Source organism: Dermacentor andersoni, chromosome 2, assembly GCF_023375885.2.
Source record: "Dermacentor andersoni chromosome 2, qqDerAnde1_hic_scaffold, whole genome shotgun sequence".
In the NCBI taxonomy this organism is placed as follows: domain Eukaryota; kingdom Metazoa; phylum Arthropoda; class Arachnida; order Ixodida; family Ixodidae; genus Dermacentor; species Dermacentor andersoni.
The window spans coordinates 225,961,044-225,977,977 of NC_092815.1; the positions used below are offsets into that span (position 1 = coordinate 225,961,044).

The 16,934-nt window shown below is 47.5% G+C and overlaps 1 protein-coding gene across 1 annotated transcript in view; it reads left to right on the plus strand.

Moving 5' to 3' along the window:
- The window catches only part of LOC126539981 (dual oxidase maturation factor 1-like), a 229,305-nt gene that overhangs the window by 105,420 nt on the left and 106,951 nt on the right, over positions 1–16,934 (plus strand). The window contains exon 2 of the mRNA XM_050186808.2: positions 2,820–2,901. The gene's annotated coding sequence lies outside the window, so the exon portion shown is untranslated. The remainder of the gene's footprint in view (positions 1–2,819; positions 2,902–16,934) is intronic.

Consider the following 16,934-nt stretch of genomic DNA (forward strand, 5'->3'; position numbering starts at 1 on the left):
GGTGCTGTAGAGACTATAGAACATGTTCTCGTGGTGTGCCCTGAGTATGCGCGGGAAAGACTGACAATGGCTGATATATTAAGACATTTACAAAATGGACCACTGTCGGAGGACCTCTTGCTAGGCGCATGGCCACAGAGGTGGCAGACGACAGAGACAATGCGTGCAATTTCACGTTTCCTAGGTGACACAGGCCTGGACTCACGCCTGTGATACCAGTAGTGTAATGTGTCCTTCACTTCGTTCCTCCCATTATCATCCCCCATTGTGACCCTTTTTCTTCCCCTCTTCCCCTTCCCTTACGTAAAGTAGCAGGCCAGATTCTCCATTATCCGGCCGTCCTCTCTACATTTTCCAATCATTAAAATACTTCTTCCTTTGATTGTTTGAACGAGGTACGTGTGCGCCATCACTCGAGAAAAGAGAAGGAAGAAGAACTGGGCTCGCGCGGGGAATCTAACCGGTCAGCGCTGCAACCGCTGTTGTAAATATAAGCTGTAAATAGTTGCTGGTGTTACTGACTCGTCCTTCGCGTAACAATATATGTACAGATTGTGTTGCAGTCCAGCCCAACGACATGCCATGCGATGTTTAACTCTAAAAGAGAATAGTAAAGCCCTCTATGAAAACACAGTTATTTACAAACTGTTTCGGCACGTTCTGCTGTGGACAAAATCCAAAGTGCCAATAGACTTATATTTAGGCGCAAGTTAAATATCACAGGCCTTTGTGAAATGTTGAATTCTAAACTGCACCGTGTGACTAAATGTTGGTTTAACATGTAAAACTTTAGAAATGAACGATTACAATTCTGCGTGATAAGTAAAAGCGCGTGACATGCACAAGTACACAACACAATGTTGCGGTGGCTACTGCGACTGTGTTAACATTCACCTTAGTTCTTCCACTCCACTCATGCCACTGTCGCTCGCATCACTCTCGCTGCTCGAATCCGATCCGAGTGAAATGAGAAGCTGTTCGAGGCTTGCGCCTATGAGACCGTCACGCTGCCAGAATTCCTCTTCGATTTTCTGCACATGAGCACACGCCGGAGTCACTTGTCTGCCGTCACAAGAATGATGCTTTCATCCAGCAATTTTTAGATGCCGCCAAAGGTGAATGCGGTATCGTTAGCAGCGACGTAACCTTTCAGCTGGCTCCGTATAAGTTCGAGAATATTGCACTCGCAATGATATAGAGGAAGCCTCACGACGTCGTGACCGTCTGCCTCGATCAGTGACAACTTCCACGCAATAGGCGGAAAACATCTTTTTGTGTTGGTTCACTAGCTCGATTAATGCCGCCTTTAATTTGTCCTGGAAAAATGCGATGTTCTCCTCCGTGATCCAAGACTGAAGGTAACTCTTTCGTGTTGATGACACTGGAACTTTATCGAGTCAAAAACTATCGTAAGGGGCATTGTCCATTACTATGACACAGGTTGGTTTGAAGTTAGGCAAAATCGGTTCAGTGAAGCACTCCTCGAAGCGCGGTCTATCCATTTCCTTGTGGTTGTTGTTGTCGTGGTTGCCTCAAAACATGGCTAGTGGTATTCACCAGCTCCTTTGGCTGCTCGGAAAACAAGGCACGCAGCATTTAAAAAGGCATCCTCGCTAATGGCGTGAAACAGAATCAGCCGGCTACCTTTGCCGTTGTTCTGCCCGAAGCCCAGTGGTCAACACTGCCGAAAAGCATCTGGCCTGTGTTATTTTCCCTGCGCCTAAATATAAGTGCATTGGCGCTTTTGTATTTCTTCCGGCGCATTTGTCCGACGATGGTCGGACATGTAGTCGGACCATCTCAATGTCGAATAATAGGGGAGGTGTGACGGAGCCCTGTGGGCTGCCCATGTAGCTCAGTTCAATTTGATCTGATTCACTCTCTCCGGCCTTGAGCAGGGAATGTCGCTCTTCGGGGAAGGACCTGACGAAGGAGTGGAAGCGCACGAGGGCGAGCTTCTCAAAGCGCACTTTCTGCTACTCGTTGAACATGGCAGCAGCGACGCTATAGCAGACATCTTCCTCACGGAAGTGCTTGCCGCACATCCGAGTTGTAGCTGATGACTGCTTGCTGGTCTGAGCTTCGCGATCCAAGCTTCACGCCGCTTGTTGTCCCACGGCTCCGCTGCGTACGTCCGACTTGCGACTCCGAGCCTGGCATGTTGGACGCCTTCAAAGGTTACCTGTTATAGTGAGTGCAAGTGTTGCCGAGTAGACACCCGAAACGGGAAAACCTCCCCACTTAATCATAACTGCAACCCCCTGTGGTTTACACCCTGTGAGTTGTATTTTGTCCCACAACAAGAATCGTCTTCCCTCTTGCCCGCATTTCCTTTTTTTAGCGCTGCAGCGATACCGGTACTTCCTAGTCGCAAACGGCTGGCACGTTATCAGCTTGACACAGTATTCTCTACAGGAAAGTAGCGCGCGCCGAGTTTTCAAAAGAGAAAACGCAAGCAAGGCAGATGACGATTATTGTTGTGGGACAAGATAAGCCCCAAAGGGTGTAATATCTTTTAAGAGTATGTTCGCGGCGTCCATACGTTTGCGCTTAAACCGTGTCGACCGAGTTAAACGTCACTTTAACGTTTTTGCTAGATTATTGAGAAACTTGAAGAACGACGGCCTTTATAAGGAAACGAGGTGAAATTGACTCGCCCAAGAGATCACTAACGTAGGTACGCCCATATTTGTTACGTATGTGAGACACTTATTGGTGTTCACACGCATATTTATATTCCTTATAGGTAAAATATTACTAAATCAGATCTTTGAAGTTCCGCGACACCTTCTCATGTATTCGTTGTCAACATCTTACAGATAACCTATCCTGGCTCCCCGTGGTGGCAGACTTTCCAACACCAGTGACAGCTACGTTGGAAGTACGATTGGGTGATTTGAGGTGAGGAAAATCTTTCATGCTGTCTGATACCCCTGTGACATGGGCAAACTTAGCGTCATTTTGAGCAAGTGCACCTACCGCGAGTGTCATTTCCCAGGTGTCTCAGGGGAACGCTTACAATAAGAACACTCCCTGCAGAACACAATGGCCAGCGAGTGTGTTCGGTGCATTTACGTCGCTCCATCCGAGAGTATAGTATAGGTAGCGATACTTAAAAGACACCTAAACTAATATTTGAATGAGAATCAGTAGTAATGTAAAAGCACCATTTTCGCGATTGAAAATGGCATAAGCTAATAAAATGTGGTATGCCCGCGCAGTTTTTTGTGCCTGCGTTTGTCCAGCGCGTGTGCTTTCTCGTGTTTTGTTTGTTTCTGCTCTGCCCAAGATTGGATGGACTCTCCCGGTTTTCAATGCACCTGCGCTTTTCCAAGTCAGATGGACGGAAGTAGGGCGCCATTGATGAAACAGTTGGACGAGGAGATGAAGTGCCGCTACTCACCGTCCATGGCGGTTCGTCGTCGTTGTACAAAGGCTGTGCAGCAACGCTACAAATCGCGTTCATGGCGCGCGCGCAAACGTGGAACGCTGCGCTTGCTCAGCTGCCGAAAAACCTCAGCAGCATGTTACACTCCTATAACACGTCAAGACGAAAGCCTGCTGCACATCTGGTAATGCATTAAGGTACACGATCGGAGGGGCCAGGCTTCTTGCGAGACATAACGAACCGCAGCGTGAAGTAAACGTGTGGCAAGCCGTTGTCTGCGAGCTTCGGCCTCTACGTTGCCGTCTCGCATCGCCGCGTTCCTGCTTCGGCAGTTTCGCTTCTTCGTGGTCGACGCTTCGCTGTGGATTCGCGCGCTTGTATAACGGGGCCAGAGTCTCGCGCCAATTACATTTTTCTTCGACTCTGCGTTGAATCCTCTCAGCAGGGAAAAGCAGCACTCGCGGTCGAATGCCCTGCACCCGCCGCTTCGCACGACGCACCTAGTTTCTTGCTTGACGAGCATCCTCGGCCGCAGCGTCCTTCCTAGGGGGGTACGCACTCCTTTATTGATGGTTCGCATGCTTGTTTTGAGCTTTTATGCGTTGCATATTGCAATCACTCAGTTCAGCCCTTGGGCGCGGCCGGGCAGCCACCATTGACCTTTAGCGCAACCAGGTGACGTGACGTCACGACAGCCGGAGGAAAAGCTGGGCCCCAACTCGCGCGGCCGCAGCCACCACCTATCTCCCGCTCCTCCCGCTAGGGGCGCTGCGCCGGCGCGTGACGTCACGGTGAAAAAGCTGGGCCCCAACTCGCGCGGTCGCGCGCGGCTGCAGCCACCACCTGACTCCCGCTCCTCCAGCACTTCTCGCCTCACTACTGGTACTTGCACACAGAATGACCAAGAATTAAAATAGCTAAACCAAGTATTACCGAGTAAATCCAAGTATAACCAAGTATTGCCGAGAAAATCGAGTGCCGCCAAGCAATACCTCGCCCTCAAAAAAAACAAAAGACCGCGCAATATGCAAAGCATTCTTGGCTTAACCAAGCTAAGCCTGGCTATTTTTTTCTTTGTTGAAACGTATGGCGTTCTCTGTGTTGTGTAGGTGATGTTAATGACTGTATGCGCTCATCGCTTCACTTTGCTGAGCCCTTGAAGCCTCTGCCTTAAAGCGGTATCAACCATCCTATTTTTTGCTTGCTAAAGGGAAGAGGTGAAAAAGAAGAAAGGAAAGGCAGGGATGTCAACCAGACGCACTTCGAGTTTACCACCCTACACGGGGGAAGGCGTTTAAGCGATGGAAGCGAGGACAGGGAGGAAAGAAGGTACCATCAGTGTGAACACACGCGGTTGTCCATCACTTCATGCCTACAATCGGTCACTGAGTCCAGCCGATTTCATAAATCGTAGCAATCCCCGCGTTTCTCTCTAGCCTGCGACGCGTGGGGCCATGGTTAGAGAATCTTAGTCTCTGAAAATGGTCTGTTGTCTAATCGGTTTAACACACTCCAAAGAACATTGCGTTGGATGTCATAGATATCACAAAACACAACACGGGCTCGGTTGTCTCTTCACAGTTGTACGAGTCACAGATCGGTGCGTCGGACACTCCAAAAAGGAATGAGTAGGCTTTCGTAAAAGTCACCTCTAACCAGGGACGGTACAGTAAAGTTGCATCACAGCGGGAGAAGTTCGATGGAATTTGAAGCTTCAGTGTAGGATCCAGATGGTGGAGACGGCAGTTGGAAAAAATCGAGGTGTTCCACGAAGTATGCGCCATTACTTACGGGGCATGACCCATTGCATCCTTACTTGCTTACAGGGGTACGAGTCATTGCTGAGGATATTTTTGTGCCACTCCACTAGAGGCCTGTTTTGTAGGTATAAGCCATTGCAACGAGCTACCTTAGGCTTTCGTCTTCATAAATCGAGCGTAGCGTGATGGTTCTCGCTTCTTTGTCGTTAACCAAGCTGAAGGCGCGTGGCTGCGTGATGTCTTTGGGAGAGGCGCTCTTTAACGCGCAAAGCTGGAGCAATTTGCTGTGTTGTCTGAGCGCCAGCAAAGCGAGCGTAGCCTCGCAGTGGCATGTAAGCGACAAATAAGCGCTGCCATAGCATAATCCAAGTGGTCGCTATGCTTTGTTGTGGCAGCTGCAATGGAATGCGCCATTTTCCTCTTCTCGCCTTGGATGCAATGTTCTCGTCTTGGCTCACGATAATCGATCATGTTATTCCGGTTGCAATTAATTGCTTCATTTCCGCTAACTTTTTTTCCAAATACTGTTCTAAATGCGTAAGCATTCTTATGCCTACCCAACGAGAAATTTGTCCGTCAGGTAAGGCAATGAATGACTCATACCCCCGTATGCATGCAAAACATGCAATAGCTCATAACCACGTAAGGCAGAGGATACAAGCACTCAGCAAGGTGAAGCGAACAGTGCATACATTCATTGAAATCACCCATACAACACACTCAGCAGTATGTGTTTCAATAAAGAACAAGCTCTAAACAAGTCATGTCACATAAGGTCCGAGCTAGTTTCTCCTCCCAGGTGCAACGTCTCCGTAATTCAGGTTTTCCGCAAGCCCTACTCGAGGCCAAAGCTTAGTTGTGGTTGAAGCCCATGTACCACCATACCACCGACACTGGGGTTGAGTCAGCAAAAAAGAGAGAGGCAAAGTTTGAGGCAATTCCATATCTCCATAAGGTTGCGCATACGATGAAGAGGGTGGCCGAAAACTTCGATGTTGACGTGATTTTTTTTTCAGCGCCCTGCAAGTTGTCGCGTTTCTGTGGCCTTTCTAGCGTAGAAAAACGCAAGAATGATAGATGTGGCATAAAACACAGACGAACGTATCTACCATGTAGAACAGTGGTGGTGTACGAGTTTCCGCTGACCTGTGGAATGTTCTATTTGGGCAAACCTGAATACGAGGTCTGTTAGAAAGGTATTTGACCTTATTTTTTTTTCAGAACACCTGATGTATATGAAACAAGCGCGCTTGCATCAGCCGACCTTGAACCTGCGTGCGAATGCGCGCATTTATTCCCGCCTGCCGATGGCGTCAGTCACTGGGACGCAGCGTTTGAGTGAGGTGGTGCGCAGTGCTCTCATCGGTTTTTATCGCAAGGAAAATGGCGGAAGCGACTGGAGCAGCGCTACTGCATCAAGTTTTGCCAGAAACTGGCGAAAGCCAAGTGGAAACCATTCGGAATATTCAGACGGCTTTCGGTGACGACTTCATGAGCAGCACACAGATTAAGGAGTGGTGCAACCGGTTTAAAGACGGCCGCACATCGCTGGAGAGCGATCCACGCTCCGGTCGGTCGTCAACATGCCGAAACCACCAGGCCATTGCCGAATAGAACGCTGTGGTGATGCGGGACCGTCGTGTGACTATCCGAGAAATTGTGGAAGAGGTGGGCGTCAACACTTTTTCTGCACATTCCATTATGACTGAAGATTTGGCCATGAAGAGAGTTGCAGCAAAATTAGTGCCGAAGCTGCTCACGGTGGAGCAAAAGCAACTTCGTGTTGAAGACTCACAGGACATGCTGGATTCCACAAACAGTGACCCCGACTTCATGAACAACATAATAACTGGTGACAAGTCTTGGGTGTATGGGTACGACCCGGAAACCAAATCCCAGTCGTTAAAGTGGAAGCATTCCACGTCAACAAGACCAAAGACCGCAGAGTGCGCAGCAACGTCGAATTGATGCTCAGTGCTTTCTTTGACTCCCGCGGTGTGGCACACCACGAGTACGCAGCACAGGGTCAAATAATCACCAAAGAGTACTACAGGGATGTCATCCGTCGCCTACGTGATGCTGTGCGGCGCAAGAGACCGGAGTTGTGGTCAACAGGAAATTGGCGCATCCATCACGACAATGCTCCTGCACATTTCTCGCACTTGATTCAGATCTTTTTCGGCGAAAAACCAGACTCCTGTAGTTCAAGAGGCTCCTTACTCTCCTGATATGGGCCCCTGCGACTACTGGCTTTTTCCCAAAATCAAGAGGCTTTGAAAGGAGCGTGATTACAGACAAGAGAGGACATTATGGCTGCAACGACACCTGAGCTAAACTCCATTCTATAGGAGGCCTTCTCAGAATGCTTCGAACAATGGCAGCACCGCTAGGAGAAGTGTGCGGAGTCCCAAGGAGATTACTTTGAGGGTGATTAGGTTTCCAACTCTCCAGTTACGCCAGTTTCTTTTCTACGGCCAAAGGTCGGATACTTTTCTAACAGACCTCGTATGTATTAACAATCGTTTAATGGAGCGCTCTGAGTGTAAGCCGAGTTTTGACAGAACGAAGGTGTTAGGGCGAGCAAAGAACCAAAGGGCACCTGAAATCTTGGAACCTTCCTTGATAGCAAGACATAGCTCAGATAGGTGCGTCAGCGAACCGTCAGTGTATCTTTTCAAGGAATAGCTTGATTTTGTGGTGCAGATAAGGGCTTGGCGAGGGAGTGTTGCATGGTCACGCGGTTATGAGCTGGCTTGGGCATGCGCATGCTTCGAAGAGGTAGCATTGTGTGATTACAATAAACCAGTTGTTAGTCTGCGTTGGTCCGGTCGTCTACCTCGGTGCCTCGTCCCTAGCGCCGTTGAAGTTCACAAAAATATATCTTACCAACAAGCCTCCCAACACACTCACCTTAAACCTCCGAACTATCAGCAAAGCATTGCAACGCCCCTCAGGAAATGTAGTGTAGTTTTTGCGACAGCTTCGCGAAATTGACCCTAATTCACCTTAATTAACACGAAAGGTCGAGGGTTCGAGTTTCTTACGAGTAATTAAGTCTATCTTAAGAAACTGTGGCCAATTAACTTCACCTTAATTAACACCAATAATCGTGGGCCCGAGTGCAGTAATGAACTCTATCTAAATTCGCTATCCATTATGATAAGCGAACGACCGATTAGGGATGACAAGGGTTCATACTGGCCTGATCAAGTCTCATAACATTGGTAATGGCACCGGCTGCGTGGAGATAACCAAGTGGCACAATACTTAGGCATGCTTAGACAACTACCACAGGAGTTTCTACGTGAGTTTTTTAAAATGTAAAACAAAGTTATTTGGCACATAATGCCTAAAATAACAGATATATGTTGTTCACATTGATTCAGCCATTGCCAGTGTCATAAAATGCAAAGTACACTTTTCTTCCCCGCTTAGCAGCGAGCCGCCAAAATGGTAATGCGCTCAAGTGCACCTGCTAAAAGTGACACTACACTTGCCCGTATGACACAGGTTTAAGAGAGGACTGAGATGGATTTTGCAGCCACGTTCACGCTGCGTCTGCTATCGTACAATTACGCTTTTCTTGCATACGTCATCATATGTTGAGCGTGTAAGTTTTGTAGTGTGTGAATAAATGTCATTTGTTTATTTTGGGTTACGTCACTTTTGTACCCTAGTAATTTGACGCACACTGAAGGCTGCGCAAAGCAAGACGTAACGTCTTGTGCCTGCAAGTGCAACGAAATCTTTCCAATCATGTAACTACATTGAAGGAAGTAGTTCTATACCACTCGTACGAAAACTTTGCAACGACGTGCCGGCCTTGTAAAATCGGTTTCCTGAATTGCTGAAGACCGACCACGGCTGACGAGACGGCATTTGGTGGAGACTTAAGCAGCGGTTCCTGGGGCTCCGTCGGCCGCCTAGAGACAGCCACGCCCACTTCGTACGCGTAGCCACCGGGGAAGGAACTCGGGCAAGGCCGCAGACGCCAGTGGGCGTCACTCGCAGACCTTGGCGGCGCAAGGACTGTCTCGGGGGCCACTGTGTACGAGGGCGGGCCCGTCTCTAGGGAACAACTGGCAGCAACTAAGGGGACAACCATCTTCAGCAGTGGTCCCCTGACACTGGCGAAGCCGATCAAGAAAGGCTAATTAGTAGCACCGCAGACCGCCCTTTTCATGAGAGTCTCACAAACGCCAAAGTTAATATAATTTACGTCAACAAAAACTACCCCGCAAGCTTTTCAATTTCATGGCCTTCGATATTTGAACATTTTGTATCAATGCTCGGTGCAAATATTGTTTCTGGCACTTTGACATGGCTACGCACTGCTACTCTTCCGTGCTGCCGGCTTCTCACTCTATGTCGCAAGATACAAAGCGGTGGACTCGCTATTAGCCTGCAGGGGGCAATGAATTGAGCCACATGGAAGTGTTTGGGTTTGATTCACGACGTCCGCGTAGACAAAAAATACTTACGGGACGGTGGTGTGCTGCTGAGCAGGACATAAGGAATGTCCTTGCCGTTCCAGGTGGACGCAATGGAGCAGCAATACACAAAAAAGCAAAGCTTAATTTAAATTAACATTCGTCTACAGTAAATAGCGATACAGTTATGCACTTTATCCCTGAGATCCTAACTACACAGTTTTTAAGATAAAAATGGGCTGCATTGACAGCTAAAACACCAATAATAAACAACAGCTAGGTAAAAATGAAATGAAGAAACAAGATTGAATCACCTTGCAAACATGCGCTGTCTTTTTTCTTGACCACGTGTTAATAGCGCAGAGACCGATACAGGGTGAACATGTTTTCGAGACATAAATTTGTCGCTTTGTCGCAGAATTGCCTGAGGCGCAAACTCTCCCAAACGTTAGCTCAGTTTATGTAAGAAGAGCACTGGTTTGTTATTGAGTTGCGGCAAAGTTGAGAAAAAGTTGCGTCGCAGCGGGCGCTGTTACGAAAACTTGACGAAGTTCCTTACTTCGCGGATAAACAAGCGACGCTGCCGCAATGCCTGTTGTGCCGCTCTCGAGCCAGCCGCACGGCTGGGCGAGGCTGACTCACGCGGCGTCCGTCACCTTCCTCCTCGACGTGGCCGACCGGAAACGAGCATTTCGCGGAGGCCCTCGGCGCCGCCCGCTCTCGCAACCGGTTCTCACGCGCGTGCAATGATTTTCTTTGCTCGGCGCTTTCGCCGCCATCGGCCGAACCTGGCGATAACATGGGCAAGACGCGAAATTGAAAGGAACAGCAGCTCCAGCCCCATCACTGAATTTCCGAGTTCCTCGGTAGAGTGCCCGACCTATCGGCTTTAAGAAAGTCTCCCACGAGCATAAGCCGACAGGGGCCAGTAGGGACCCAATGCAGCGGGAAACTCTCCCGCACCATTGCATGGAGCGTAACCTTAACAATGCGAATGCCAGAATCAAGATCCACTATCTGGATACCGTTATCGGCGCCCCTGGTATGACGTGGAACAAGGCCTCCTAAATCGAGCATCAAAATGATGACCGAACCACGGCAGCCATACTCGTCATAACTGCAGAAAGACATGCTGCCAGAGGTCGTGTCAAAGTGGCTGATCTGACCTAACCTGTGGACATAGGTTCCTTGAAGTAGAGAATATGTACCTTAATAAACTGAGCTATGCGAATAACCCCTGACTGTTTTAAAACAAGAGAGAAGCCTGTACAGTTGAAAGTAGTTTACCATAGTACAAATTAAGTGACGGCAGCTTTCCCCGCCCCCCCTCCCCTGTTTGGATAACTTAAATAAGTATCTGAACGAGCGCTAACGCTGTCCCACGACGACTCGCAATGTATCCCGTTCGCTACAATTAGGTACGCAACATTTGTTAAGTGCGCGTCGCAAGACCTTGTTTCGAATGGTTGTAAATAACACATTTACGAGGGAATTCCAACATCCTCACCTCCAGCAAGCCCTCAGTAGCCTAAAAATCGGCGCCACTCTTACCATGTGAATTCGCGGCGCGTATCTGCTATGACGTACAAAGGCTGACAGAAGGCAGGAACTACTGATGCTCTTAAGGCTCGAAACAGTATTACAAGCTACAGCGCCGCCAACGTGCGTGCTTCCCAATCTTCTAAGCACGCGCAAAGGCTCAGCGGGCGCTGGTGCTATCATGTTTCCCGTGTCTCAACGTCCACAGAAATATGCGTGGCCGATCATCGAGTCGCGACTCTGCGTACATATAAAATAAAATGAGTTTTTAGTATTCGTCCGCGAAGCCGGAACACGATAACAGCGCTTGACTCAGTCTCGAACAATGCATTATTTTTTTCAGATTAGTGGCTCATCACGATTATCATTTCATCGTGGGTTAGCTCGTTCGTTCACGAAGTGACGTACTTGTTGCGAACCGAGTTGCACTAAGGTGCATGCATTGAGGATGGTTGCGCTCGCTCCGAAATAACATTCCCGAGATGTGATTTTAGTGATGTGATGACCGCGCAAAGAATTTGCCTCGCTATGACGCGGCCGAAATTGCGGTAAGTGAAATGGTGCTGTCGTTCATACTGAGGCACCATTTGTTGTCTCATTACGTGTGTTTCAGAGACATGGTGGTCGAACGAGCTAATACTTGAACAAACGAGTAAGCGAACGACTAAACGAGCGAACGAATGACGGCGAAACCAGCCAGTGGACAAGCGGGCGACCGCACGTTTTCTTTGCGAGTTCTTTACCGCCGCGTCTTAGCCTACATACGCTTTGAACCTGACACGAATACGTACGTCTCAAAGACATGTGATTTGAACACTTTTACTCTCTATCGCAACTCCAGTGGGCGACCATCAGTGACGAACACGAACAAAATAGGCAACCAAACCTATTCGCTGTAAACAAGGCTACTTAGTAACCACAAAATGCAGAGAGTTGCTTTCCTAAGATGAGTTTTCACGCTCGAGCCTCAAATTTTGTAGAAAGGAATGCGCGTAATCATGAAGGTCTCCTAATCACGTTTTCGCACGCAGCCTCGCATGCCCGCGAATTCAAGCCTGTTGGCGTACAATACGATTAAACGCACCAAATATGAGCAGCTACTGCCTAAATAAACAAAATACACATCGCGTAGGAGTCGTATTAAAGCGTGCAGACACATGGCAACATCCTCAGTGAACTGTGCAATATCTACTACGTTATGACCCGCAACAAATTACGCAAGCCTGACGCATACTATACTATGAGAGACTCGCAACTACATCGTATAGACCTGTGGAGAATGTTGGTCTGAAGTTCTCCCTCCCAATTCGATGAATCCATGTTTTTCTTCTCAACTAGTAGCGCTTACCGGACGGTATCGACAAGAGCGTCTTGTCCTTTCTAAAAGTATTTTGGCATACGACGGCGCAGCAGCTCATTGTCATAGAAAATGCCGTGAAGCAACGTCGGACCTGTTACAAAACTTAGTTCAAGGCGTTTGCAAACCAAACAACTCAGTATAGCAACTGCGCCAACACGCGCTCCTCGTCACTTTGTAGACGCTTCTCAAGCGAAAATGTCGCTGAAGCAGGAGTGTAAACAAACGAAGCTGGCACGAGGGCCCACGTGGTGCCATTAGGTCAATAGCGACGCGGCGTCGGCCAGAGCACGCGAGGAGGGGGCGGCATTGTTCAAAACGTGACGCTACTTTACCAAGATTGAGGAGCTTTATGCAGCGGTTCCCAGCGGCGCATGCTGTCTGTCACTTGTGGCAGACGGCACGCAACAAATAAAGTACGCAGAGTGGAAAGCTGTCACCTGTATCCGCCAATTTGTGCCATTAGGAGATACAGGTTCTGTTATTGCGTGTTTGCAAGTTGCTAAGATATGTTGAAGTTTCTAAGATTAAAAGGTGAGCGGAATGGTTAGCGGATGCTCATCTCCAATGGCGAACAAGCGCAGTCCGAAAGAATTAGTGGCGGTATTTCTGCTTCAGAGAAGATCAACAAGCGCACTTATTTCTTCGCTCTGAACTATGTCCCTGGGGCTAAAGCAGCATTGTCCTCAGCGCCGACAAGAGCAGCAGCGGACACCACTTGTGGACGCAGGACGTTTTAGCATTTTAGGAAAAGTTCCTTAAGGGCGATTTCACCTATATTGTGGACAAAGAAATGCTTACCAAAGAAGCAGCAATATGGTACTTCCGCTCATATTTATAATATCATGCCTGAGAAAATGAGAGAGAACATTTTTGGGCACTGTGATAAAAGCAATTATAACCGCAAGAGTGGCAGTTTGGTTTAGTTTGTGTTGGAAGTAAGCGCTTGTCTGTGTTTCTTGTCCTCCCTTCTTCATTCGCGCTTTAAACATAGACTATGACCGCAGACCCTCAGAGAGATCAGAGCAACAAGCTGCGAATAAAGCCTGCAAATTACGATGTCAAGATTCCTGTGCCGGCGCTTTCGGAGCTTGCCATCGCATACGTGTTACATCATGCTCGGTCACTGGATCTGGAAGTGGAAGGTTCCATTGCAGCTGCATTTTCTCCTTGAGCGAAATCAGTTTTTAACATCGCGCTCAACATGGTTTCCTTGCGTTTGCGTCCCCGTAAGTTAAAGTAAAAGATCAGAAGAGATGCACACCAATACGTCCCGCAAAGGTGCTTGTGTTTAATATACGTAAGGTGACAAACCCTATTAGAAAACTAACTTATCCAGATAAATATCGGCGCTTTGGCTGCCTCACAATGATACCAAACGCTGTCTGCCAAGACTAAAGTGCAAACCAGGCGGACACGTACTGGGGAATCGGGGCCATGTGAATTTTTTTGCAAATGCTAGGCGCAAGAAGTGTGCGGTCTTCCTGTTGTGGTTTTCTTAGTGTTTGGTATCCTAGCCGGGATAAAATGAGGTACCCCTGCATTGTTCGATAGAGACGTTGAAATTGGCTGTTATGATGACCTTCAACTAGATCGCGTATGGTGTTGTGCACCCACAGTCGTAGTAGGAGCTGCGTGGACCCATGTGGTAGTCCCAGCGCTGCCTTTAGTGGCAAAAGACATGCTTCTTGCCGCAAGTTAAAACACACACAAATGTTAGATAGATAGAAGACAACGTGGGCGGCTTGAAAATATATGTATACACATACACGCATGCGTGGGCTGTTCACAAACCTACGTTATCCAGCGATCAAGCAATCTTGTTCACGAATTGTAGAGCAAGATAGATGTATCGCTAATGCAACTTGAACCTCTTTTTATATATAATAGTCGTCCATTACCTCACGTGCTGTTTTATTTCTGTTTCTGCTAAGAATCTTAATCTCAAAAAAAAAAGAAAAACGTAGTTTGCTTCCTTTTAAGTGTGTTTTACCTTGCGGCAAAAACATGTCTTTTAGCAAACACGAACTAGGCCAACAAGCAGTTCTGTTTTAATATATTGCATTTATTGTCGCACAGAGGAGGGCGTCCATCTCCTGTATCTCGGTCTTAGTAAGGGTATGACTCACGTCGAAGGAATGGTCAGCAGCGTAACCTGCACGAGCAGAAAAAGGTTGGCAAGGGCCACCGTTAAGTTGCCGGTTATATATATATGTATATGTATATATATGACCGGGGTAGTTGGAGAAGTATGGGAGAGGCCTTTGCCCTGCAGTGGGCGTAACTAGGCTGATGATGATGATGTATATATATATATATATATATATATATATATATATATATATATATATATATATATATATATATATACATACATACATACAAGACGAAGGGCGAAGGGCTTCGCGCCTACCCGTAGGCATAACATGAAAAAAGAAAACGAACGTTATCACATATGTTTTTACTGATGTTTCGGCCGGAGGACCGGCCTCCGTCGGAGTTTATGCAAGTGTAGTCGCGTAATAGTTATATATCTAGAATCTGGACAATTATCACGTTGTCCCACACGAACATGGGGCAGAATCAAGCCCTATAGTCAAAATGCAAAGCGAGTGCATGGTGAAAAAATGTAAAAATAGCCAGGCAGTTCTAGAAAACACAGCAGATAGGCAACGTCACTGCATGTGATCACAGAACCATGCGGTGCTAAAGAAGCACAAGCTTCACAAGAATAAAATATGAAGGCTAGCGCTGTATTGCGACCTGCAGCAGAAAGCACCACTTGAAAACGCACACACGGATAGGTTCAACAACGAACACGTGGACAAAACCGGTATTTTGACACACTGGCATACGGGCTAGATGCTGCATTGCAGATCGACGGAAAATGAGCAGGAAGACACACACGAACAGGCAGCTGTGACACGTCGAACACCATTTATCTGCTTGAGTGTGGTACGGGCCACCTGCCATATATTGGTCAAATGGAAACGCCGTTTAGAATCCAATTGAATCATCATCATTCTCACGCAAAGCATTTCACACACTTTCCGCTGTCAAAACACCTATGCAGAACGGGACACTCTTTCGACCGCATTTGAATGGCCATACTGGAATCTAGTGTTCCTTCCCACCAGGATCGTTTAGTCCGCGAATCTTACCTAATATATATGTTCAACGCTCTTTCTAGAGATGTTAACGAAAACATCGAAAAACTAACTTGCATCACTCATTTTGACTGATCAGCATATATATCTTCTTACTTGGGCACGTGGTCATGGTGGCTATTTGTACGAGGTTTTTCTATGTTGGGAAAGTTTGGATTTGTCCCCGGCGGCTGGTCGCTACGGCTATGGCGTAAGCTGCACGGGTTGCATAATCACTGATGCTATGGGCGTGGCTATTGCAATTTTGATAGAAGTCTGGCGCGAAAGCCTTCGTCTTATATATATATATATATATATATATATATATATATATATATATATATATATATATATATATATATACTTTCCGCTTATGCGTTTTAACGGGCTGAAAAAACTATTGAGAAAAGGACCTGTGCGTTGCACAAGTCGGGAACAGGCCACCCAGGCATTATGGGCGGTGAGGCAAAGCCTTTCAGCCGCTGCCCGGTCCCGCTGGATAGCCCATATTTGGTCGTGTAGTTCCGAGCTAGTCAGAGCGCTTAGCCATCGCTCCTCGAGAAGGTCTGCTTCTATGTTGTCCTCTACATATATTGATCTGATCTTTGTACACTTCCATAAGAACTGTGCCATGTCTGCGTGCTCGTGCTTGCAGAGCTTGCAGCTTGCGTCTGGGTATTGTGTTGAATTTACTCTGTTTAAGTTTACAGGATTTCAGAACGCTCTGTTTTAAAAAAAAGACTTTTCCCCGAGAATAAACTGTAGATGTTTACGCTTGATGGAGTCAACGTGTGTCTTTGGTGCTTGTTTACTGGCGCTAAAACGTTAAATATGATTCACGCATGCGTTAGCATAGAATAAGGTGAAAGGGCACACATATTCTGCAGAGCTCACATACGTATACAAGTGCGTGTGTAAGCGTTGCCGTAGCTTGTTTCTTTGATCGTGATGCTTAGGCTGAGGTCACCCCGACATAGCGTCACCCTTTTCTGCGCTCCTTTGTCACGCCATTCGCGATGTCGCTTCGGCGAGATCCGCCGAAAAGGCCCTTTCGACGCCAATAGGTTCCACACTGATTTTCGCCGCCGATGACGCCGAAATCCCTCACCGGGGACCAGTCAGAACGTTGGCCAGTTAGTTGAGCAGGCATGACCCAGCACCGCCACTGTCGTCGTCTGTTCTTCGTCAAATGCCACTTGTGCCCGCCAAAAATGTGCTTGCAAGGAGTCCCAGAAGTAGCGCTTCTTCTTCCTATGAGCTTATCGGTGCAACTAACGCGACAAAAAAAATAAAAAATACGATAGCACGCAAACT